The 24,752-nt window shown below is 36.9% G+C and overlaps 1 pseudogene; it reads left to right on the forward strand.

Moving 5' to 3' along the window:
- Window positions 1–3,388: 3,388 nt before the first annotated feature.
- LOC139733905 (sodium-coupled monocarboxylate transporter 1-like) lies at window positions 3,389–24,030 on the forward strand (annotated as a pseudogene).
- Window positions 24,031–24,752: the final 722 nt, after the last annotated feature.

Here is a 24,752-nt window from a genome sequence, read left to right on the forward strand (position 1 = left end):
GGAGTAACGCTGCTTTCTGCGGGAATTCTGTATTCTGTGGACTTCTTCAGATGTTTAGCGAGATGGCATGCAGTCATATATGATGAATCAACCTACCAAAACATTTTTCTTGCCGTTATGAGTTAGTTGTGGCTGTTACGCAGACATTGACAAATCAAAGCTTCACTTGAATTCACACGTCATGTAATCAGGTTAATGCCGTCTCAACGCAAATTATCTTGAAGCAGACACAATTCCAATAGTTACGTAATGATCACAATGATAATGCTATTTTGTGTGTGTGTATGTGACGAATTTTTGCTTTTGTGTTCGTTGTATGATTTCCAGTCTTTCCAACCATTTCGTCTATTTTGTAGACTTGTATCCAATTGTAAAATATCGAATATGAAATCATAAATTTGAAAACATCTTTTTCAAATTTCTTTTCACTACTAATGATGTTGCTATGATCATTTTTCATTCGGTGAATGAAAGGTCTTTTGTAGCACTTTTAGAATAAGCAAGTTTGGAGATCCACTTTGCGCATGAGCAGTAGAACGTGATTTGTACCAGCAGGCATAATGGCTTTTAAATTTCAGTGATATAAGCATCTGTGATGCATTGATTATTCATGTTATCCCTATGGTGGTTGCCAACATATCCACCTGACCATAATATGCTGACAGCAGACCTGGTATTTTGACAAAATTAACTGAAAAATGTTAAAGTATAATGCAAAACGAAGAAATGGATGCTTCTCCAAGTTGACGGACCATTCTGGTTAAGTGGTTTACCCGAATTCATTGTTAGTTTGAACATGAATTCCATGAATAGTTACATCTGCCAAGCTCATGCATTATGTCATCACTTTTAAAACGAGTGAAGTGCCTAACCTACTGAGAAAAAGGAAAGGTCAGTTGCACCAATGTGCACGTGAGGTAATGCCGAATTGGCTTATACCAACAGACGGAAAAAAATGGAGGAGAAATGATTTTCTAATACAATCAGGCGTTATTCTGACATAAGACCTGCTGATAATTATTTTTTTAATTAAACCACAAACTAATATGGGCTTCATGATGTCATAACGAAAAAAAAAAACCAATCCCCTAAAAAATCTTTGAAAACAAGAAACAATCATTCACAAAACGACGAGTGATAAGTCTTCATAATTATCAAGGGGCATGGAGTTCAGAGCAAATAAACCTGGAGAGGGTACTAGTAAATGGATAAGTTTACTTTACTAGGCTAGTGAGATAAACGGTAAGTTTTCGTTTAGATCTTATCTGATGTGCTTCGTAGTAAGTTTTTTTTTTTATTCTGGGGAGGGAGAGGAATCTTGATGTCTGTGCAAGAACTGATTCTACTTAAGTGTGTTCAGACAGCACCCGTGTGGAAAGCACAATTAATGCTGCATATGTATTTATGTGGGTATATGTATGTTTGTATATATATATATATATATATATATATATATATATATATTTATATGAAGAGCTTCATTCCAAAGACGCTAAATCCATTGAAAAATGATGGATTTAGCGCCTTTTGGAAGCATATATTTTATGGATACACATCTGTGCGTGTGTGTGTGTGTTTGTGTGAGTGTGTGTGCGTGTATAAATCACTTTGAAAACTTCCAAGGGGTAAGCCCCTCCCCAACCTTGCCTCTAAAGATCTTGAATACTAGTGTCCTCCTTGTTGTTGCTTAGAAAGGGGACTGAGTGTTTTTGTATGAAGTGTTAAGACCTGTTTGAACACAACAATCAGAAGCAGACTTGGAACGTTATGTCGCGTGTCTCAGGATGGTGGCTACAAATAGGTCAGTTGGCAGTCCGTAATGACGCCTAATGGAGGTATAAAGTCCAACGAGATAACACTGAGCATTCTTTGAGCATAAAATCCCACACCAAACAGCATTCATGTTTAATGCAAAGTCATGACAAATTTTTCTGAAATCGACTGGTGTACTCAAAGGATTCACAGCTATAAGCTCTCATTTCTCTCTTCGAAATACAACATTTGTAGGTAAGATATGTCAAGATGTCTTTATCAATCCGTTCAAACTGCAGTGAAGTATTTTTTATTGAGTTTATTTCATTACATTCAACACTGGCTCATCAGTGAGCAGGTACTAAGTAGTGATCACGTGTCTACAGCACGTCTATACCACGTTTAAAGCGATGCATGGCTAATTACCTGACTCACTTCAGTGTCACTTCGGTGCCTTGTTGGGTTGGGGGGGGGGGGGGTGTCAAACTCGCTTTTTAGATTACTTTTCGCCAATTAAGTGAGAAATTGTGTACAATTTCAGCCTATTGAATACGTAACCAATTTACAGACAATTCAGTCATTTTGTGAACTTACTTGCATGTTCCAACCCGCGGAAATTACAAACATATTAAAAACCACATCATCTGAAGCCAGAGTTTGGTATTTGGCGTGTTGGACTATGCGTCGATTTTGAATGATGTTCGCATTTAAATGGCATTTTACCCTTGGGTTACAACAGGGTTGGTATTGAAGCTATTTTTGTCCAACCTTGAACTTTAAAAACTAATTCTATCATGCCTCCTCAATACCATCACTGAAATAAAACAAGATCATAATTATTGTTATTGTTATTGTTGTTGCTATTATTATTATTATTACTATTTTTGTTATCCTAATAATAATGATAATATTAATGATGATGATGATAATAATAATAATTATTATAATAATAATAATCATCATCATCATCATAATTACAATAATTGATTTATTATTATTATTATTATTATTATTATTATTATTATTATTATTATCATTATTATTACTATTGTTACTACTACTACTTCTACTAGGCCTATTTCATCATTCTTTATGTATTCTGGGTGTCTTGTTTGCACGTTTGCACGAGCTCGATTGCACATGTCTTGCATATATAGGCAAAGCATATTATCGCATCGATGCATTAGATTCTATTCGTTAATTTTTCTCACGTCTCATACCTAGCTTTAATATCAACACTTTGATGGTATACATTCAAATCACATGAATAATAAATATAGCGTTCAATATACTCGGTTAAATCTAGCTGTAGGCTGTCAGGGCTCTATTCTTAATAATAGGCCCATGCAAACGTTATTGGTTTACCGTTGGTATATGATTTCGTATACCACACACCCTTGAGAACGAGTCACAACTTTTGGAAGGGCCTCAAGTGACATTGAGCAATGTGTGATGAATTCAATGTGAATGAGTCGTGAAACCTGTTACTCTGAATTCGAACTCAGTTATAGTGTGCATGTTATGTGACTCTTCCTTATCCTGTGCCTGTTTCCCTGTTGCTGTGACGATTATAACAGACCAGAGGATGGTAACCGGTGTCATGGGTGAAGCAGAAGGCATGGTCACGCGCTTCGGCGTTTGGGATTACGTCATCTTCGGCCTGATGCTTCTGATTTCGATGGCCATCGGCGTCTACTCGGCGCTGTCCGGAGGCCGACAGCGAACGGCCGATGAGTTCCTCCTGGGCAATCGAAATATGGGCATCATTCCCGTATCGATGTCCATCACGGTCAGTTTCATCTCAGCCATTTCGGTGATCGGAACACCGGGAGAGATCTATATATATATGACACTATGTTCGCCTGGTCTTTGCTCTCATACTTCATGGCCAATGCTCTGGTCTCAAGACTATTTGTTCCTGTGTTCTTTCGACTTCACATCACCAGCGTGTACGAGGTAAGTCCTATGAGGAACAAGAATTCTCGACAGGGTGATGGTCGTTATTCCGAAAGGTTCGTTAATCCAAAAGTAAAATAAGATTCGTTATTTCGAAGCACACGATTTCCCTTTAACTTCATGTTCGCTAATCTGAAAATGAAATATAGTTGTTATTTAAAGGATTTATAAATCCGAAACGAGCCTTCGGAATTATGAACCTTATTTGATTTTCAGATTAACGATCCTTCGGAATAACGAACCCTATTTCATCTTCAGATTAACGGACAGTCAGAATAACGGACTGCAACCTCTTGACCTTGTAGTATGAACAAAATTCATATTACATTTGATAAAAGTATTTTCATAATTTGCGTCCTATACAAGATCAAAGTGTTTTCGGCAAATACCGACTCAATTCAGGTGACAGATGATAAGCTCAATACGACTTCTGTAATTTCTGGCAACACTAAATGTTTTATTCTCCAGGGGCGGATCCAGGAATTCCGTAAAGGGAAGGCACCTTTGCAAAAATCAAAGGGGAAGGGCGCACGCACCCCACATATTTCTTTTTATTTCTTTTGTTTTAACCAAAAATAAAAAGCGGGCATGCGCCCGGTGCGCCTTCTCTGGATCCGCCACTTTTTTTTTTCGCCCATCCCCTTTTTTTTAATGAATGATTAATCTGTCTTGAGAATTTTCATAATCATCATCTTCTCATCTTTTTTAAGTAGTGATAACGGGAATACTTGACACTATCTTCAGGCACTATATTGATTCATGTTTTATGCATTATATTATATTTCGTTATGATATGTTAAAAGATAAATACGTATATAGGCATATTTACATCATTTGTTTTCTGACCAAAATTCGATTACAGTTAAATGATTTGATATCTGCGAATTTGTGCTTTGTGAAGATAACATCGATGTATTTGGAATTGCTTAGTTTGTTTTAAACTCTTACATTTTTTTTTTTACCTATCCTATTTCAGTATCTTGAAATGCGCTTCAATCGTACTGTTCGTTCCTTTGGCACCGTCATCTTCTCCGTTCAAACGGTAATGTATTTTATACTCAATCATCTTTTTAGTTTGATCCGCCATGCATTTCCATGTACAAAATCTTTTCAGAGACCTAACTGGGATAACTTTAAAGACAGATTATCGCACAAGTAAGGAATGAGAAATTTCATAAAAGCCGGCGAATGCTTGTTTGCCTCAATGAATGGATTGCTTTTTCTTATAGATTCAAGCACAAATTTCAATACTCTGATATAATACTAACAATTTTTTCTTTAATCCTGGCAGGCAAACATCACAGACTTTTAAAGCGAATAAGTATAGTTCCAGCAGTAAGGACAGACACCCATGACTTTGCACCTATTATGATTGGATATACCGGTATTCTAGTGACACCGGCTGGCACAACGCACTCAAAGGGGACCTCCGGATGATTTTCAGACTTTTACATTTGAACAACTATACATTAGTTAAACAATGGACCTACTACACATATTATATGTGTATATTAATACACATATTATGGACTATGAACGGAGGTCTTTCTTTGATCCCATCATCACCACCGCAACCTGATTATCTTAATGAGTACATTCAGGTGCTTGGATAACGGCGATTGTGCAATTGTGCATCGTCACTAACAAAAGAACCATTTCCCTCATTGAGGTCTTGTTTCGCTGATGTGCCTTTTTCAGACGGAAATTGTCTTTAAATAAATACAGATGATGAGGAGCAGCAAAACCTGAGAACATGGCAAATTTTGTGTCAAAAGATGATTCGCACATTTTCGCACACGCATAAGACCTTGCCTAATGGCAAGATATACCTGTTCTCTACCATCACCGTCCCTTTTTGCTCTGGAATAAGCTGGAGAAAAGTGAAATATTGAGATCACAAATGACAATCATTCTGCCAAAATGTTATCTTTCTTTTAAAAACTGCCTGCTTCTCCCAAGCAAAATTGTGTGAGGCATGATTTCCTAACATACACCACAACTGCACATTCACTTTACTTGATTTTTGTGAGTTATTTTTTTCTGCGCATATAGTTTTAGATTTCTCGAATCTCCGTCTTGTTCTTCTTCCGGCTTGCTGGCGATGACGATCATAGGGATCAAAGCAGTGAAGCATGTTAAGAATGTCTTTGTGACGCTTTTGAGATGTATAGGTGCATGAATTAATCAACCATGAATTAACGATGAATGTCCATGTGTGTAGTAGGTCCATGGTTAGACTAAGTACAGAGTTTCAGAATTTATAGTGATTGGGAAGAGGAATGAGAATGTCAAATTGCAATGAACAAGGATGATGACATGGCAGCCTCACCATAAAAATGCATGAGTTGGGGCTCAAGGAAGCAGAACAAAAGAAAAAGGAATGCATATGGATTCTTCACAGGTGAACTTATTGAGCAAGCGGTATTGTAGTGGAATTACACTGCTACATTTCTGAAATATGTGAGGCTGTGAGGCTGTGAGGTCAGCAACACTGTTCAGTGCAATTTGTTTAAGATTTTCAGTTTATTGGTTTCTCGGCTCAAGGATCACAATAAATTCTACGAATCTATACATGGAGCTGTCGATTTATGTACAACACGATGTGAAATAAATAAAATCGTCTGGAATGCCCATTTAAGAATTTCTTTTGTGCCATGGCATATCGCCTGTCACCGTTACAAAGATATCCGCACCACTCATCAAAACAAGGTATTATGGGTATAACAAACACAGACTTTGCCATCGAAAATAGTCACTGTTACTGCGGAGATGACATTGATAAAAATGATGACATTGATAAAAATGCAGGTTTCCAACTTGATTGACAAAAATAACAACTCACAAATAGTACCAAGGGGAAGCAACTCGTGAAACTGAAAATGCATTGCAATAATATTAAACAATAATCCTTGCAGGAAATGGCGGGATCCACTAAAAAATGGTAGATCATAGTATGGACCCTTGCAAAACAAACTTGAAGTTACTTCTCGTAGACAAATACGGACTGGAAAAAAAATAGACAAAATATCTATTTGATCTTATTGCAATGTTCCTCTGTTTCACTGTTTCACAGATAATATACATGGGTGTGGTTATGTATACCCCAGCTCTTGCAATAAACGCAGGTGAGTTGTAGTGAAAAAAGGCATACACTAGATTATGAAGTACAGAACGAATATAGATAGTCTGAAAAACAGTATAACATAATATTTGGTTATGTTTCACGACAAACAATTGTTGTTATTTTGTAGACGTCATCTTCCTCTTGAAATAGTCTTCTTTGCAAATCATATGTTTCTATCGAACTCTTGAGTAACTTAATACTTGTGGTCTTACAATAGAATATATTAGAAATCGATATAAATCGATCTATAATATGCATTTTAATTTAAACTGATATCTAGTTACCGGTATGGACCTTTGGGCCTGTGTAATTTCTACCGGACTTGTTTGCATATTTTACACATCAGTGGTGAGTATACATTGCCAATGTCACACACAACGATTGACACTAAGTTATGAAATGGCCTGGGAATCCTGCGAAAACGGCTGGCTCGCAAAACTAAAACCATGCATGTCACCAATTTTTAAAACAAATAATGCCACTTGCTTGGGCGTGAGTAACATTTTCCGACCTCCATAACTTTTGAAAAGTCCAAAACGCACGAGGAGAAACCGATTGCTCCAAAGTCACAATCGGGTGAATAATTCTTATCATAAAATGGGCTTTAGAATCTCTGCAATCTGATTGGTCAATTGTCATGCATTGATTTTTACTGATCCATACTAAGCCATGCGTCCGGTAAAATCCGAACGCATGGCTCAAGTCTTGTACAGTGTTGTAGGTGTACCGGACGCATGATGGGGAAAATGGTTGTATTTCATGAATTTACGAGCCCATTTTATAACACAAATGATGCACAGGCCTATTTCGTGGATCAATGAGAATTGGATGCTCTCGTTTAACTTTGGAACAGTCTAAAACCCACTCGCTGCGCTCGTGCATCCAATTCTCACCGATTCACTCTGTCCTGTGCATCATTTGTATACTGACGCCCTATGAAATTCGCATTCTTTGTATACTGTTCGCTTATTTTACGTGAGTGCCTGCGGCCGATTGACAGTAGAATACAATAATTTAGAAACAATAAACATTGAACGCACATGCGTGTCACCTAAACGCAAAAATGAACAAAATGTATATACTCTACAAATTTCGTTAACGCCATTGATTGTTTCTCGGTCTTCATTCATAGAAATAATGGCCATGCCATAGATATTTCATGGTGATATAGACAAGATAAACAATATCCTCCTTATAAAGATATAGAAAATAAAGAAAACTTATAATCTTTTACAAACACGAATCTATGACAATGTTTCCTCGCGGATATCTACTGCATGTCAAAAGATATTTCAAACCACACACTTCCCATCCTGACATGCAGGGCGGTATGAAGGCCGTTTTGTGGACGGACACCCTACAGGCTGCCGTCATTCTCGTGGGCGTGATCTCTGTTATCGTCAAGGGAACCCTAGAAATGGGCGGAGTCAAAGAGGTCTGGAGAATTGCCCAAGAAGGAAATCGAATTAGCTTTTCTGAGTACGTGCATTTCGAGCTGTGTCATTCAATTTTGATTCAATTCAAATTTATTTTCATTATTTTTGGACGGAACATAATATACACTTCAATGTTTTTAATTGCGACAAAAGAACAATGTAAACAATAGGCCTACATTTTGAAAGAACGAAAGGTACGCTACAAAAGCGAAACATCATAATTCATAACCATTTTAACGAAACATTGTAAGAAATCATCAAGAGAATATTGAGTGTACTCATTCTCTCACTTTACTGTCATAGAACTACATAGGTCTTGTAGTATGCTAGTCAATCTTACATCGTCTTCTTGGCAATTTTATATGTGCAAAATGTGTATTGAAAGAAAAAACATTTTCAAAATGTTTTAATGTCTGCAACATGAAAGTTGCTTGTATATTACAAATCATACAACTGTACAGTCAATGGATGCTACAGAATGAATGTGATTAATGATAATCAATTATTTTTTGTTTGACAAACTTCGAAGGCAACTATTCTGTATGCGCTTTCTGCACTTAGGCCTGTTGAATTTTGATTTTTTTTTCTTGACTACTACACACATATTAACACTGTAAATTGATAGCTTAGGAATTTTCCTTGTAGCATTAAGGTTGTCAGTTGTAACATTTTGAAAACTTTTCACCTGTGTTGTCATGGGAATAGCTTCAGCGTGGACCCCCGCGTACGGTACACAGTGTGGTCGATTTTGATTGGATTCACCACGGTTGATATGACCTTTGGAACCAGCCAGACGATTGCACAGCGAATTCTGGCTACCGGATCTCAGAGAAAGGCGACGCTGTGAGTGGACTATCATTATGGAATACAATTGGATGAGCTCGCATCCAAAAGGCGCTAAATCCATTGATTAAAAGATGACAGATTCAGCGCCTTTTGGAAGCAAGCTCTTCATGTATTATATAAACTCTTCAAAATATGTTCAGCAATTTAAGTTTTATGGATCATATTTTTCTGTTATACGGGCGTTATCTTTATCAAATATAACATCGCAAGAAGGCCTGATCAATTATCTTGAAGCTGATATCTCACTTTTTATATGAGTGGGTGTTCCTGGAATGTGCAAAACAGCTGGGTATGGGGACAGATTAAGTTAAGTGCTAAGTCGCTATTGAGTATATACTGTTTTGATGATAAAGTTCACTGGAATAAGCAATGCTGAAATGTGAGCGCTTTAAAAAAAACACTCACATTTCCTACATACTAGGTAATTGTTTGGTTAATCTTACTGTTTAATCAAAATTAGCAGATACTACTGAAGTTTTCTAATGCATGGATGAAGCCTGGAATCTAATGACAATCTCACAATACATTCTTTTCAAGCACACGCCTCCTAAAAGACAAAAGAAATGGGAATTACACTGTTTCACATAACACGTCTGCTCCATTTTACATTTCTCATCTGACCTTTCCTCATACACAGTTGTACTGTGCATTCCAGGAATGCTAATGTAAACAAGTGAGTTATCATTGTAAAGATAATTAATTGGTATTTCATAATGATGTCACATTGAAATAAAATGATGCAGAGTTAAGGTAAATATGATGCGTTCAACTTGAACTGGAGGACTTTTTGAGGAGTTTATTCCTGTGAATACATTTATCTATTTTTTTTTTAATGCATTTATTCATTTATTTCTTCAGTCATCTCTGTCTAAGCAGGGTAGCCCTTCCAGTTTGCCCAATGTTCGTAAGGGGGCCCTGCGTACATAAAACAACTGCTGAGTATGTGACATCACTAAGATAATTACATATAAAAATGAAAAAAAAATACATGAAATGCAGAACAAAAGATAGTACTATGATATTGATATAAAAGAGTTTCATTGAGGAAAATTAGTAATCGGAAAATGAAAGAACCTGCGTACTAACAAACCTTTGGATTGAAGAACCTAATTTCCTTTTCGGATTAACCCTATAAAGCCCAAGGGGGGAGGGGCACATTGTGCCCCCTACCATATTTTCGTTTGCCGCTCCTTCACCCTTCACCCGATTTCAACCAAATTTGGTGACTTTTCCTAAAATCTTATTGCAAACATTTTGATACATAATTTAGGTATGTCCGATATTTCTGGTTGCCATGGCAACCGTAAACTGACAACCATGTTAGTTAGATTTTGTATGATTTTCTGTTTCAATTTCAGTTAACAATATAATTATGGATGAAATGGGAGTTTTCTTGGCTGTAATTTGCTAAAGGACCGAAATGTGAAGTAAACATGGTTGAGAATTACCCTGAAATGGTATTCTTATTATTTTCTTTATTTTTCATATGACATGGGCATCAAACAATAGATATAAAAGAAATAATTGAAAATGCAGCATTTTTCAAAGATTACCTTTTTATTTTGTGTTATCTTCACACAAGCTTTGCCTGTAATATAATTTGTTTGTCATAATATCAATCTGCAAACTCAAAATTTCAATATTTTGGAAATTTGAAATGTGATACCAATATATGTACCCATTCCAAGCAATACATTATAGGTTTCATATATTTCTTTATATTGTAATGAATTGCGCCCCCACATGATGACCTTGAGAAATTTTAACCATAACAAATAATGAAGGTTGACTTGCTCTTCCTTTGTAGTAAATATGAAAATGATTGATATAAAATAAAAACATATTTACTGGGGATAAAGAAATAGAAAGAAAAAACGTGATTTTAGCATATGTTCTATGTATTTCTTTATATTTTGGAAAATTGCGCCCTCAGTGGGTGACCTTGAGAAATTTCAAACATTGGGTCATGTAGAGCATGAGTTGCTCTACCCATGTGCCAAATATGACAATCATACATCAAATATTAAAGAAGTTATGTAGGGGGGGGGCACTACCAAGCTTTTAGCAACCTTTTTATGCTCCCAGTCTTTTGTCCTTGTCCGCTGCACCAAGTTATTCAAGTGATTTCATGGTACCGATACATCTTTTAATAATATAGCATTTTTGTTATTCAAACACTGCGAGATTTGTATGCAGTCTGGTTTGTGCGATATCTATGTGGTTCATTAGTTTATTACTCATCGATTTTTTGTACTGGTGTAATTTTAGTTGGTCAAGACAAACATATCCGTTCTCCGTGTAAAATTATATGCCTATGAACTCGGGAACCTACAGTTTTACAAGCTTTAAAGCTTTTATGTAGGCCCCATCATATTTCTTATACTTACTAGTGACATTTTCATACGATGTGACCATGTACATTTGTGTCAAGTATATTTTCTTTTTCTTTTTCTTCTACAATCAAAAGACATGATTGTATATATTTTGTACTCTTGTTTTGTTGTCAATAATTTTGTAATGTCATCATTGAGAAAATGGAAATATGAAATAAATTTGAACTGAAATTTGAACTGAAATGTGCCCCCCCCCCCCCTTGGGCCTGGAAGGGGTCAAAATAGCTTGGGCTTTATAGGGTTAAAGAACATTGGTGTAAGGAACTTTATTTCGTTTTCGGATTAACAAACTTTGAAACAATGAACCTTCATAATAACGCCACATAATGTTCAGATTAACGTACTCTTTCATTTTCAATGATGAACTGTAACCCTCTGATGTGACAAGCTAGAATTCCTTGTCTATAAATGATTCCCTTCTCTCCCTCTCTTGTTCAGATCACTCTATCTCTCGGCTCTCGGGAGTTCTGTGATCGTGGGTCTCTGCATTGCTTCCGGTGTGGTTATGTACGCTTACTATGTGAACTGTGACCCCTTGACCATGGGCATTGTCCAGAGCAAGGACCAGGTACGACTCATGTTCGATTTATCATTTTGTTACTGCATGATCCAAGGATTACAACTTGATTAAGCGATAGGTCAATTACTGCTTGACTTATTTTGTTCATAGAACTATGCCTGGGCAGTCGTAAAACTTTAATGTGTTAAACGAAATGTTACGTTACTGTCCAACGTAACTGATAGTGAGATCAAGTAGCAGGTTATCTGTTAACAACGGGCGAAAATGTTGATTTATTTTTTTTTCAGAGTCTAGATTAGTTTTCTGAAGGCGTTGACCTTTTTGTGCTTCTCAGTCTTTACGAGTTTAAAATAAATGGCTGGCTACTGGCTGTTAAATGGCTGGTAAAGTAGTTCTCGCCAAACCAAGTCAACGATGGCCAAACCTCTGAAGCTCCTATCCGCTGTCCTTTGTGAGAATAATTAAAAGGGGGTGTGGCGTTGAAAAGGATTGACATGGGTTTCGTTAGTATGAACCAATTACGTGTTTATGGAATATGTCCACATCTCTTACGTCACTAAAGCACAACTGCCATTCATCCGAATACCTATAAACGTAGATTTGCACTGTCCTTTACACAGTCTGTATAAGAATGAATTGAAAATACAAACATTATTAATCTACGATTACCCTCATGTACACGTTTGACGTGTATAAAATGAAGAGCCAAATGATTTATCTGGTGTTCAATCAAAAGCACTCTAGCAAAAATAAAAAGGAGGTATTCAAAGAATGAAAAAACCACCTCGTACATCCTTACAAGGCCTGTTTAGAGAGTTACAATCTATATGCTGCCATAATGGCGGATATTCCTGCACCAATCTTAACCCATCTTTTCCCTATTCAGTCAGGTGTTAAGTCAGTTGACATCTAACATAGATGGGGTAACAGCACGGGCTGCAATCTCTGAAAGGATGGGGAATGCATTGAGCGAATATGGCAAAACCCGTATTGCCAATGTTCTCAGTTGACGTGATTCAGAAGTGCCCCATGCACGGCGCGTTTAAAATATTGGTCTTACGTGATATGAAACAGCAACAGCGTAAGCGCTGTATATACACTGTACCTGTCTTCCGCATACTTGTAGATCATGCCCCTGCTCGTCATGGAACTCTTCGAGGATTCGCCCGGACTACCCGGACTCTTTCTCTCCGCTGTTGTCAGCGCGTCCATCAGGTTAGCACATCCGAATTCTTTTCTCTGTACGTTTGTCTGTCTGTCTGTCTGTCTGATAGTCTTTATCTCTACCCCCTCTCTCTCCGACTGTTTTTTTTTATTCTTCTTCTTCTTTTTCTCTCTTCTTTCTCTCTCTCTCTCTCTCTCATCAAGAAAATTAATAATTCGATTAAAATCACAGATTTGCTATTTGTCTTCACACCCATTAATCGATGGATTTAATTGATATGATTTACACAGGTCTGATAATAACACACCTAATATATCATGTATGTGTATAACTATGTTTGTATAAATATGATATATACACAACATAAATTTTCATTTCATTTCATCTAATTTTATTGTTTGTGCATGTATGGATATCATTGTATATAAATAATGCAATTTTACTCCTCTTTTCAGTTCGCTTTCGTCAGGAATCAATGCCCTGGCAGCCGTCACCGCAGAAGACGGAGTGAAGATAATGTGGCCAGATATGCAGCCACGAACTTACGCAAGAGTCACAAAGTTATTAGGTAATACATCTACCAGCATTTAACTCGCAAGAGAGTAACTCAGTTCATGAGGATTTACCACCTTGGAATTGAAGTGTATATCTTTAAAAAAGATATATTTTTGTTTTATTATTGCAGCTTTGGTATTCGGCGTGGTGTCAATCGGATCGGCATTCGTGGCCAGTCAGCTTGGAGGAGGAGTCTTGTCGGTAATGGACGGAGAATCTCTAATTTACTGCCAATACAAAAACTGTACACGATAGACAAAAAAACAAAACAAAAACAAAAACAAAACAAAACAAAACAAAAACAAACAAACAAACAAACAAACAAACAAACAAACAAAAAACAAACTAACACCACAGAACAAAAAAGACATGCAACTAGTTATCAACATTATCATTACAAAAAGGCTTTCCTTTTTGTACCATTCTTCTTATCAATACCACTACCGTTATATCAAAATAATGGTCTACATAATAGAAATAAAATCAAAGTCTAGCAATACATATTTATGTACTTTTGTGTGTGTATGAGTGTGTGTGTGTATGTGCGCACGCATGTGTGTGTGTGTGTGAGTGTGTATGTGTGTAATTGTTTGTATGTAGGAAGCCTATCAACATACTGTACACTTGACTGAATGTACTCCAGTTGTACTAATGCCCTCCAATAGCTTTCACTAAATTCAAATCCGCACTTATAGTGCTCTCACCCAACTTCTAGGAAACTTCTTACCAATCCCAGTTCACTACGACATGATACCCCCCCCCCCCCTCCCCTCACCCCGACTGAAATCTGATAATAGTGGAAAGGACATGCAGTTATACTCTGTTAAATGATGAAATAAATTGACAATTATTGTCTTAATGATCAACATTGCCACAGAGGAATAACAGTGTCACGAAGTTTGTGAATAGCTGTAGAGACGATACTACTTTTTGGAAGTAAATAGGAACATTTTTCGGTTTGTCTTATGTTGCTTGCTTTCTTCTCCCCCCCCCCCCTCTCTCTCTCTCTCTCTCTTTCTTATCTCCTCATGGAGCCTTACAAATCAAATGCTGTGGATGATGATGATAATGATGATGATGATCATGATGATGATCATCATCATCATCATCATCATCTTTCTCTCTCTTTTTTTTTCTCAGCTGTGCCTGTCTTTAATTGGAATCATTTTTTTCCCCGCAGTTGTGCCTGTCTTTAATGGGAATTTTCAACGGCAGTTTGTTGGGTGTGTTTCTACAGGGAGTATATTCGACACGATGTAACCCGATAGTAAGTTTTGCGGCAGTAAACCATTCAGTCGTGTTTTGCAATGTGTATGGTGGCACTCAACACAGAACGAAAGACGCAGAAATAATGTAGGCCTATACCACTTTAGTCACGCATGCATTTATGCATGGTTTACAAAAAATGTATATATTATATGCGATTAAAGTTGCCACAAGCATTAAGGGCTCGGCTTTTTAGCTGTGTAGGCCAGCATTATGTGTGCTCGTTCCTCCAAAGTGGATAAGCAGTTTGTGTAACGGTCTTCGTGTGTTACATCTATATGAAGACCAAGAGTAAGGAAAACTATTTCCTCAATAAACACATCAGCTATTCACTGTAGGAGCGGCATTAGTTTAATCACCCATAGCGGCTACTTGGCAACTGTTTGTAGAATGAAAGTACTTAATAAGCTTATTCGTGAGATTCTCTCTTATGTTTATAGCTTGGATTTTAACCTCATAAAAAGCTGTGTAAATATATGTAAACACACACACACACATATATATATATATAGATATATCCATTCATTTATCTACTCGTGCTCGCGGATAATACATATTTCATAACATACCGTGTATTACTTGATTATCAAAATGGTATTTTTCTTCAGGGTGCAATCGTTGGATTAATAAGTGGCGTCCTCTTCGTTGGTTGGATTAAAGTCGGCTCGCTGATATACCCGTCTGCCTCCGGAGTTAACGTCCTATCTGTAGACGGCTGTACGATGTACAATGCCACGGAGATAATGGTGGTTTCGGAGATGATTTCGACTTACGATAGCTCGTCACCACCAGTGACCTCGTCTGCCGTTGAGGAGGCTCGGTAAACTCTTCGAAATCGGTTGTTTCTTGTCATTTCTAAGTCATGTGATACTGAAAAAAAAATCCATTTTACCCGTCTGCGAATATTACTCCATAATCACACTCTTTCCTTCTTGTTTGACAGAGTTATAAAGCTCTTTTGGTTTTAGTCGATATCATTATGTGTCTAACATTTTTTTCGGATTGTCGTGCGAAGGATTCTCGGTTAGAAAACCCTCTCCCTCAGCAGTTGCAGTGCCAGGGACTTTGGACAGTGTGTACAACACTATGGGGGTTTTTCCCTGCCAATTTTCCCTGCTCAAAGCACGCACAGGCGGGCACTTTATTGCCAACACACATTCGACGATATGCTAAATGATAATGATATGAAAAACTATAAAGAATAAGATTAGGAATAATATTAATGGCCAGATGTACTAAGACTTACGAGCAGGTAATCCTGTGAGATGAATTGAAATGTCACTTCAATATCACTCTATCATGTCATGTATTGCGTGACCCACATTCCAACAAGCTTGTCTTTTCCGTTGGTCCCTCTTTTCCAGTAACGCAATTATTTTTAACAATTAGTTTCATAATACAATGTACATGCATTTTTTGTTTTAGTATATTGTACGTTTTGTTTTCTTTGAATCTGTTTAGACAACAAACATGTGTAATTGGAAATAAAATTTTATTTGAATTGAATTGAACTGAATATTATGCAAATTTAAAAAAAGTTCTTTTAAAGGGAGTCTGGTAGAGAGATCACAGCCATGCAACAAAAACAATTAAATATTCATAGCAATACTTATAAAAGTATACGTGTATAATAGTAATTCCAGGCAAGAACAGGAGACATCATGTCATTACAAATTTATACATCTATTTTTGGATTATATATATATATATATATATATATATATATATATCTTTATTTATTATTTATACTCTATGAATTATTATCATCATTTACATAAGTCGTATTAATTAGTATTAATTATCTTTATTTATCATTTATATTCTATGTATCGTAGGTGATCTCGGTTTCGTGTGTTTCTTTTCATTTCCAGACCAAGTGTAGGCGGTTTGTATGATTTATCCTTCTTGTACTACTCGCCTATTGGATGCTTTGTTTGCGTCGTCATGGGAACCCTCACTAGCTACATTACAGGCAAGTTTCGCAGTTAAAAATGAAGAAATCGGTGAAAAAAATTTCAGGTTTTGAGGTAATAGCTTTCGGGTTCGATTTCAATGTGCCATATTTGGAATTTACATGAAATACAATTCACTGAGATTTGGAATAATTAAACGGCACGGCATGTGGAATAATGTCTCGCGTGGAATAATGTCTCGCGTGGAATAATGTGGAATAATGTCTCGCATGTGGTACTGTCTCGCGTCTTACAGTGTATACGTGTGGGTAATCGAATGTGTGTACGAACGTGTTTCCTTGTCATATTTTCCCGGTACACGTGGTTCAGTGAGCAGTGTCCGGGCACTAGCATTGGTATTCTATATTTTTTCCCAACCGGTGTATCTCAAAATAATTACATGTATATTGTTATAGAATAGTATATAATTTACTCATTATTTGTCTAGCGATCCACGTCCGACAAGCTATGCTTTTTAGTGGATCACTATTTTCCATAATCGAATTTATTTTCCGCTCGCCCACGAAGTATTTATACAGTGTTTTCCTAAATATTGTACATGTTATATGTTGTTCTAAAATTTGTCTCGTATATATATTACATGAATCTTTTGCAAACGTTTGAACAATATTTCATCACAGGTATACTTTGTACTATGTTTTTTGATTTTCGATGATTGGAAATAAACTATGATTGAATTGAATTGAATTGAAATTGAATTGAATAATCAATCACGAATAATGCGTGTCTAAGCAAGAACGAACGTCGGCGAAGTCCTTGATATAGATAAAGATGTGAGAATCATAGAACACTTCAACACCTTTGTTCGATACGAAAGGAGTCTCGCTGTCAAATCCAGAGTATCATGATCATTATAGGACTGGCACAAACATACGGGATACTACTATCTTATCAGGCTTTGTTGTACCCTTGCTTCTTTGTAGGTCAGTGCTTACATCGATTATCATAAAGTCTCTAAAATATCTCTACAATAATGCCTATGTTAATGTGTGTTGTAAACAAAGTAAACATTTTACAAGGGTTTATTTTAATGTAAAATCATATTTCGCGATCTGTATACTCTATGAATGAGGAACTCTATCAATGATGAACCTGAACTTCTGTGATTTTTGTTTTTGTTTTTTTCGGGGGGGGGGGGGCATAGGGGGCCTGTTATATGGATAACGCAATCGTATGTAGCATTATTATCAGGATCAAAAATCTGTTGGTGTCACGACACTTTCGTAACAGCTTGTGTCACATCGCCATTTTCCTACCACCTAATGCGTCTACCTGAAGTATTTTTTTTTCATATTCTCATCACTAAAATAATGCACTAGGTCTTAGCAGTAATCCTCAGACTATCTTTTAAAAAAACTTGTTAACATTTTACTCTTTAGAAAGTGTTGACATCAGAGAAACCAATGAAGAATTGGGCCTTACTTCATACCGTATGTTCCCCCCCCCCAAAAAAAAAAAAAAAAATTACAACGGGACCCTCCACAATGATATCTTTAAAAATAGGAAATCAATCAAAATACAAATTCAGGGTATGAAACTATTGACCGATTCTGTGACGCGCTATGTGTATTTTTGGCATGCGCGCAGCCATACTGGGTGTATCATCCGACCCCCCCTCCACACTCCCCCACCCCTCTCCCTACATTAGCACGCGCGCAGAATGAAAAACTGCTTTAGCCAATGGGCGTCTCGTACTGAGTGCGCGAATGCTTGCTAGTGCGCGAACCTTTGTTACAAGTGCGTGATAAACATGTTGCCCGGGGGTGGGGGAGAGCAGGGGGGGGGGGGGGTCGGCTGATACACACCATGGCTGCGCCCTGTGCCGTAAAATGTCTGCTGCCCTCAACGAACCCGAATCGGTCAATAACTCATTGCCCACATCTTGTGCAGGATACTCCATTCGATTTGCTTCAGTGGTCAAAGCGAAATAAGGATTGATTGTATTTTTTTTTTTTTGGGGGGGGGGGACATACTGCACTGCATTGAATGCTTCCTTATCCAATATATTTTTGATATTAGTGTAATTGTTTCTGTTTCAATGAAATAATTTGGTGAATCAAAATTCACTTGTGCTTGTAACGCACATTGCAGGCTCTGTCAGTCAGTGATTGAAATATACAGCTTGCCACCTCCACTTCAGGTGTGTTTTGGGAGCTCTATTCTCTAAAAGTATTCATATTTTCAGGTGTAAATTTCTTCAATTTGTCTCCCTCCTAGAGGGAGACACAAATTGAAGAAACTCACAACTGAACCTTCACAACTCTGAATATTGTCTTGTTTTTATTACACTTTATGATTTCTCTGTAGGTTCTAACAACGGCACGGCCATCGATCCGAGATTAACGTATAATCTGACGGACGCCCTCTGTTGTTGCCTTCCTGCATCAATGAAATTAAAGAGGCAACCAACAAACGGAAAAACATATACTGAAGTAAGACATAAGGTTGAAATTAGCGGTTCCTATATTCAATATGTGGTGTAATGTCGAGAATGCATACATTAGACACGATGTTATGTATGTATGGATATAATCATGTAATGTTATATGTATATCTATCTATATTGTATATTATCTGTATATTTATGTGCATGTGTCCACTGAAAAACAAAGTTAGCACTTCTCATTAAAAAAACAAAAAAATCTTGCCATAGCTGAACTTATTTTCCAAATTTCCTTGATCTTTTACGAGAGACATGTAATCTGTAGGCACCCGAGATCCTTTACCGGTAGGCCTACCTATTAAGAGAGTCATGAAAGTAATTGTGATTATTTAGAAACATAATCATGTGTATCGAATTTTATCCACATTCTGTTCTAATAAGGGGCGGTAATATGCTGTTCAGTCAGTCCGCAGCGTGTGCGATAATGAGGCACAAACGACAATTTTATTCAGAATCACGTTTACGCAGTTTGTGCCCTTGAGACTGACGAGATTTCGCGATACTTTGCGAGAGTTTTTGCAGAGGTCGCAACAACAGCTTTCATAGCTTTCGCAGTGCATTGTTTGACCCAGGGTGATTAGTTAAGTTATAGAGCTGATTATGCTCATTAATTTGATACCTAATTTCTCTATTTTTGATGTCAATATAGTAGTCCATTTTAGCATCAAAGTAAACGATTATTTTGCCAATGTTCAAGAAGCTTTTAGATCATAGTTTGATGTTTTGCTAGTTCCTGACTGGTATTGAAAATAGATCTCCGTAATTTCTTCGATTTCACAATCGTGAAACTTGAGCGAGTATGATCAATTAAAAAACGAAGAGGGGCACCATTTTTAAGGTTGTGAATTTTCCTGTTGAAAACAAGGCAAGTTATGTTTTCTTACTGGAATTGGGGTAGTGAATGAACACGCGTGGAATGTGTTGTTGATACCCAGACAATGGTCGTGGACATTGGCCAGGATTGGAATGTTTCATGAGGAATTCCACTATCGCAGCTAGTCTTTGTTCATTCTGAAATGTGGTGTGTGCAAGCACATGGAAACATGTGCTTACTTCTTTCATGTGCATGCATTTCACCCTGTGTCAAGAATTCAGACTAGCAGTGCTCGGGGCAATCCACATGAATAATTGATTAAGCATTCATGTGCCTTGCAGCAGAGCTCGGGACAGGTGGCAGCCAGGTCCATTGTTCAGGGTCATTGTAAGTGCACACTCACATACACATCATTGGTTCCTGTGTAAAGTTCAAGTTTTGTATAGAGAGTGAAAATTCGATCACAATCTGGAACCTAACATTTAAAACTCACAGCATTGAGTCAGCAGCCAATGGATACTACGCAATGCGACACGCCGCGTCTTGCGACAGATTTCGACCAATCACAGACCCGGAATTCCGGTGCGAATGCGAGGATAATCTTTTTAAACTCGACGCTAGACATGTCTCTGAATTTTGCTAGTTCCTGACCCGTATTGAAATGAAGATGGGAAAACGTGCCCTTATTGTGATACTATATACATTAGCGGACATAGTCTTCACCATATTTTAGAGGGGCATGAAAGATTTCAGGTTAGTTTTTTGCCGTCAAACGTGAAGGAATATTTTTGAATGCAATACCGAACTTCGAGAGGGATTTTGATATTCTATATTCTTCTTTTCCGTTTATTTTGATCATGAGCATATTTGCTTATGTTTTCTCTTTCAGTCGATACTAAAAGTGTCGAAAACTGACGAGAAATACTCGTTCTACACGGATTTATTCATGACCATGTATCTGCTCATTACGTATGCAAGCACCGCTCAGCCGTGCATACGACTTGAATAAATACGTGCGTTTTCGCTCGCGCTGCGGACTGACTGTGTTATTCATTTCGTATCTATGAGTCGATAATTTTATGTCTTTATTTGAAGTTTCCAATAGGAGATCGTCTCGTTCATCAAGGTGTAAAAAAAGAAATGTCCGTCTGACAATGTGGAAGTAATGATAATGACATTTAAAAATGACAAATTAAGGTGATCCGATTTTTTTTATCAATGATTCGAGTCCTGATCGCAATAGGCATGACCATACAAGTTTCATCTCTGTTTAGAGACATTGGCCGTGTGATGTTTGCATTCTCATTTAGAAAAGGGAGTCATATCTGCCATCTTTGGTACCAAATTCTGTATACACTGAATAACGAAGATACAGCAATGAATACATATGACCTTTGACCCACCTTTGCACTCCCAAGATTGCATCTGATGAAATAGTGGTTATTTTGTGAAATGATTCTCGCGACATCGTCTATACGTGTGAAAAATATGGGAAAGATAGGACAGGTATTCACTAAGATACAAGATGAAACATTTATGACCTTTGACCCTAATTTACATACCCAAGATGTTGTCCGATCTAGTAGTTGTTATTTTATGAAATAATGTGCGAGACATGAACTAAACATGTGCAAAATATGGGGGTGATAGGGCGTGTTTTTCTTGAGTTATTGCAAAGAAAGTTGCAGAAAGAAAGAAATATCTCAATACATAGAAGATAAGCTTTAATTTCAACCAATTTTTTATCGTCATCCCGACATCGTATGAAAAAACAAAGGAAACAAAACGATAGCGCAAAGTCTCAGCTACAACATATTAAAATCTGGGAGAAATTCACCGAAGGGTAAGTGAGCTAGTGCTCGATAAAGACAATCATGTCAATTTTCACATTAAAGAAAATTCCCTCCCATAGAGATAACACGTCATAACGAAGATACAAAAAGAAGTACATATGACCTTTGACCTCAATTTGTACAGACAAGATGGCATCTGAGTAAAAAGTGGTTATTTTGTGAAATGATCCTTGTAACATGGTCTTTGCGTATGCAAAATATGGGAAAGATAGGACATGTATTCACTAAGATACAGGGTGAAACACTTATGACCTTTGACCCTAATTTACATACCCAAGATGGTGTCCGATCAAGTAGTTGTTATTTTATGAAATAATTCACGTGACATGAACTAAACATGTGCAAAATATAGAAGTGATAGAGGCCGTTTTTCTTGAGTTATTGCAAAGAAAGTTGCAGAAAGAAAGAAATATCTCAATACATCGAAGATAAGCCTGAATTTCAACCCAATTTTTTGACGTGATTCTGACATCGTATGAAAAAACAAAGGGCACACTTACGGTAGCGTAAAGTCTCAGCTACAACATATTAAAATCTGGGAGAAATTTACCGAAGCTTAAGTGAGCTAGTGCTCGATAAAGATAGTCATGTCAATTTTCATTTCCAGAAAAACTGCACTCCCATAGAGATAACACGTAAACAGGTCAAATTTGACAAGATTACTTTTAATCCATTTTTACGAGGTGATACCGTTATCCAATCAAAATATTGTAATTTTATGTTTGAAAGAACATTAAATAAGCTACATCATACTGAAATCTGGGTGAAAATTGACAAAGGACTAGTGAGATATGCTCGAATGAACTTGAAATTTGATGACGTCATTTTGAAAATTTACTTTTTTTACTTTATTAAGAAATTTTATATCTTTTAATCATTTTGTCAGCATTGCCACCCCATGAAATGACATGTACAACTCATCAGCTTTCAAAATATGTACAGAAAATGGGGGGTCACCGTCCATCCTGACGAGTAAAATCGGATTTAAAATTGGCAGTTTTTTGGCATAGTTGCACTGTATATCGCCACTGACGCGCGCGCGGAATTTCAACTTTGACGGGCCCGTATGACGTCATATTGAGTCGGATTGATTTGAAACTTGGTATAAATATTCCTTAACATTTCAGACATCCGATCAAAGTGAAAAAACTGGAAATTTCAATTGCACATGAGCTGTGCGTGCGTATATGCGCGCGCGCGTACACGTCCGTCCGATTTTTTCAATTTTTCAAAAAATGCTCCAAATGGTCTGAAACGTGTGCAAAAAAATTTTGAGCTCGATTGGAGCATACAAATATTTCAACGCGCGCGTACGCGCACGTTTTAAGAGAAAATATGAATTTTGAGAACATGAGTAGAATGCGCATAATTTGAAATATATGTGACGTAAATTTCATTGAAAAATTCTGTTTCATTAATGAGATATGATTGAGAATGTGTTTTCATATAATGACGTCATAGTGACGTCACGGTCCACTGATCACAATGATACATTAGATTTGTCGTCTTTGGGACATGATGCATACATGGTATAATTTTGAAATTGATAGGCAGTGGACTTTCTGAGCTAACCTCTGCACAACTTTTGCGGAGAAATAAAGAAACAAAGAAGAAGAAAGAATCCGTACAGATACAGAAGGTGATCCGAAGGATACTCGGATCACCTAAAAAGAAGAAAACTATGTCTACACACTAAAGTGTTTCCCGGGCAAATAAGAACTGAATAATACCACTATATTCACCTATGATTGTATTTTCAGGATGACGATAGCGTGGGCAACGACCACGACACGCCCGAAGATGAGAAGGTGATCGTATCGCAATATGACATGAAGACAACAGCCCAGACGACGGCTTATGAAGACGAGCCTACAGAATTCGATAAGATGCTTTTAAAGGATGATTTACCTCAGGATCGGATCACAGTATTTTGAAATCAAATGTCAGAATGATGTGGACATCGGTGACAGACTGCCGTTTTTTTATGTAGAGTATAGATTGACGAAATCAGTGCCTTATAAACTTAAATACTATGTTATCAATTCTACTATTAATTAGAGATAACGTACAGACGTATGAATGTCTATGTGCATATGCACACACACACAAACACACACACACTCCCATATATATATATATATATATATATATACAATATGGAATAGAGAGAGAGAGAGAGAGACGTGTGTGTGTGTGTGTGTGTGTGTGTGTGAAGGTGTGTTTATGAAAGGATAAAACGATGGTGAGTTTTTGTATTTGTACTTTTTATGTTATATCTAGAATGGATTAAATCATGTATGATTTGAATGAAATTAATAAAGATCAAGAAGAAACCAAAAAATAAAAAATAAAATAAAAAGGACACAATATTATAGTAATCGTGTTCATGAGTTGACATTTTATTTTCCCTCAAGTACTCCGCCCTTCATACTTCTTATGCGAGCCCGACAGAGTGAGTTTGGGTTAGCCTTTAACCTAATAATGCCACCAGGCCTTCATAATAGTCGTACTTGTCTTTAACGAAGAGTCATTGAAATCTACCTGTTAAAAGTATTTCAAGCTATGCTTTTAAGCCTTTCAATGTTTTTTTTTCACAAGAAGGGGGAAATGTACATACCAAATTAATGTTTAATATAATACATCCATGAGCAGAAAA

This window comes from Diadema antillarum, unplaced genomic scaffold, assembly GCF_040938485.1.
Source record: "Diadema antillarum isolate AM-2024a unplaced genomic scaffold, OU_Dant_1.0 seq00000503_RagTag, whole genome shotgun sequence".
Classification (NCBI taxonomy): domain Eukaryota; kingdom Metazoa; phylum Echinodermata; class Echinoidea; order Diadematoida; family Diadematidae; genus Diadema; species Diadema antillarum.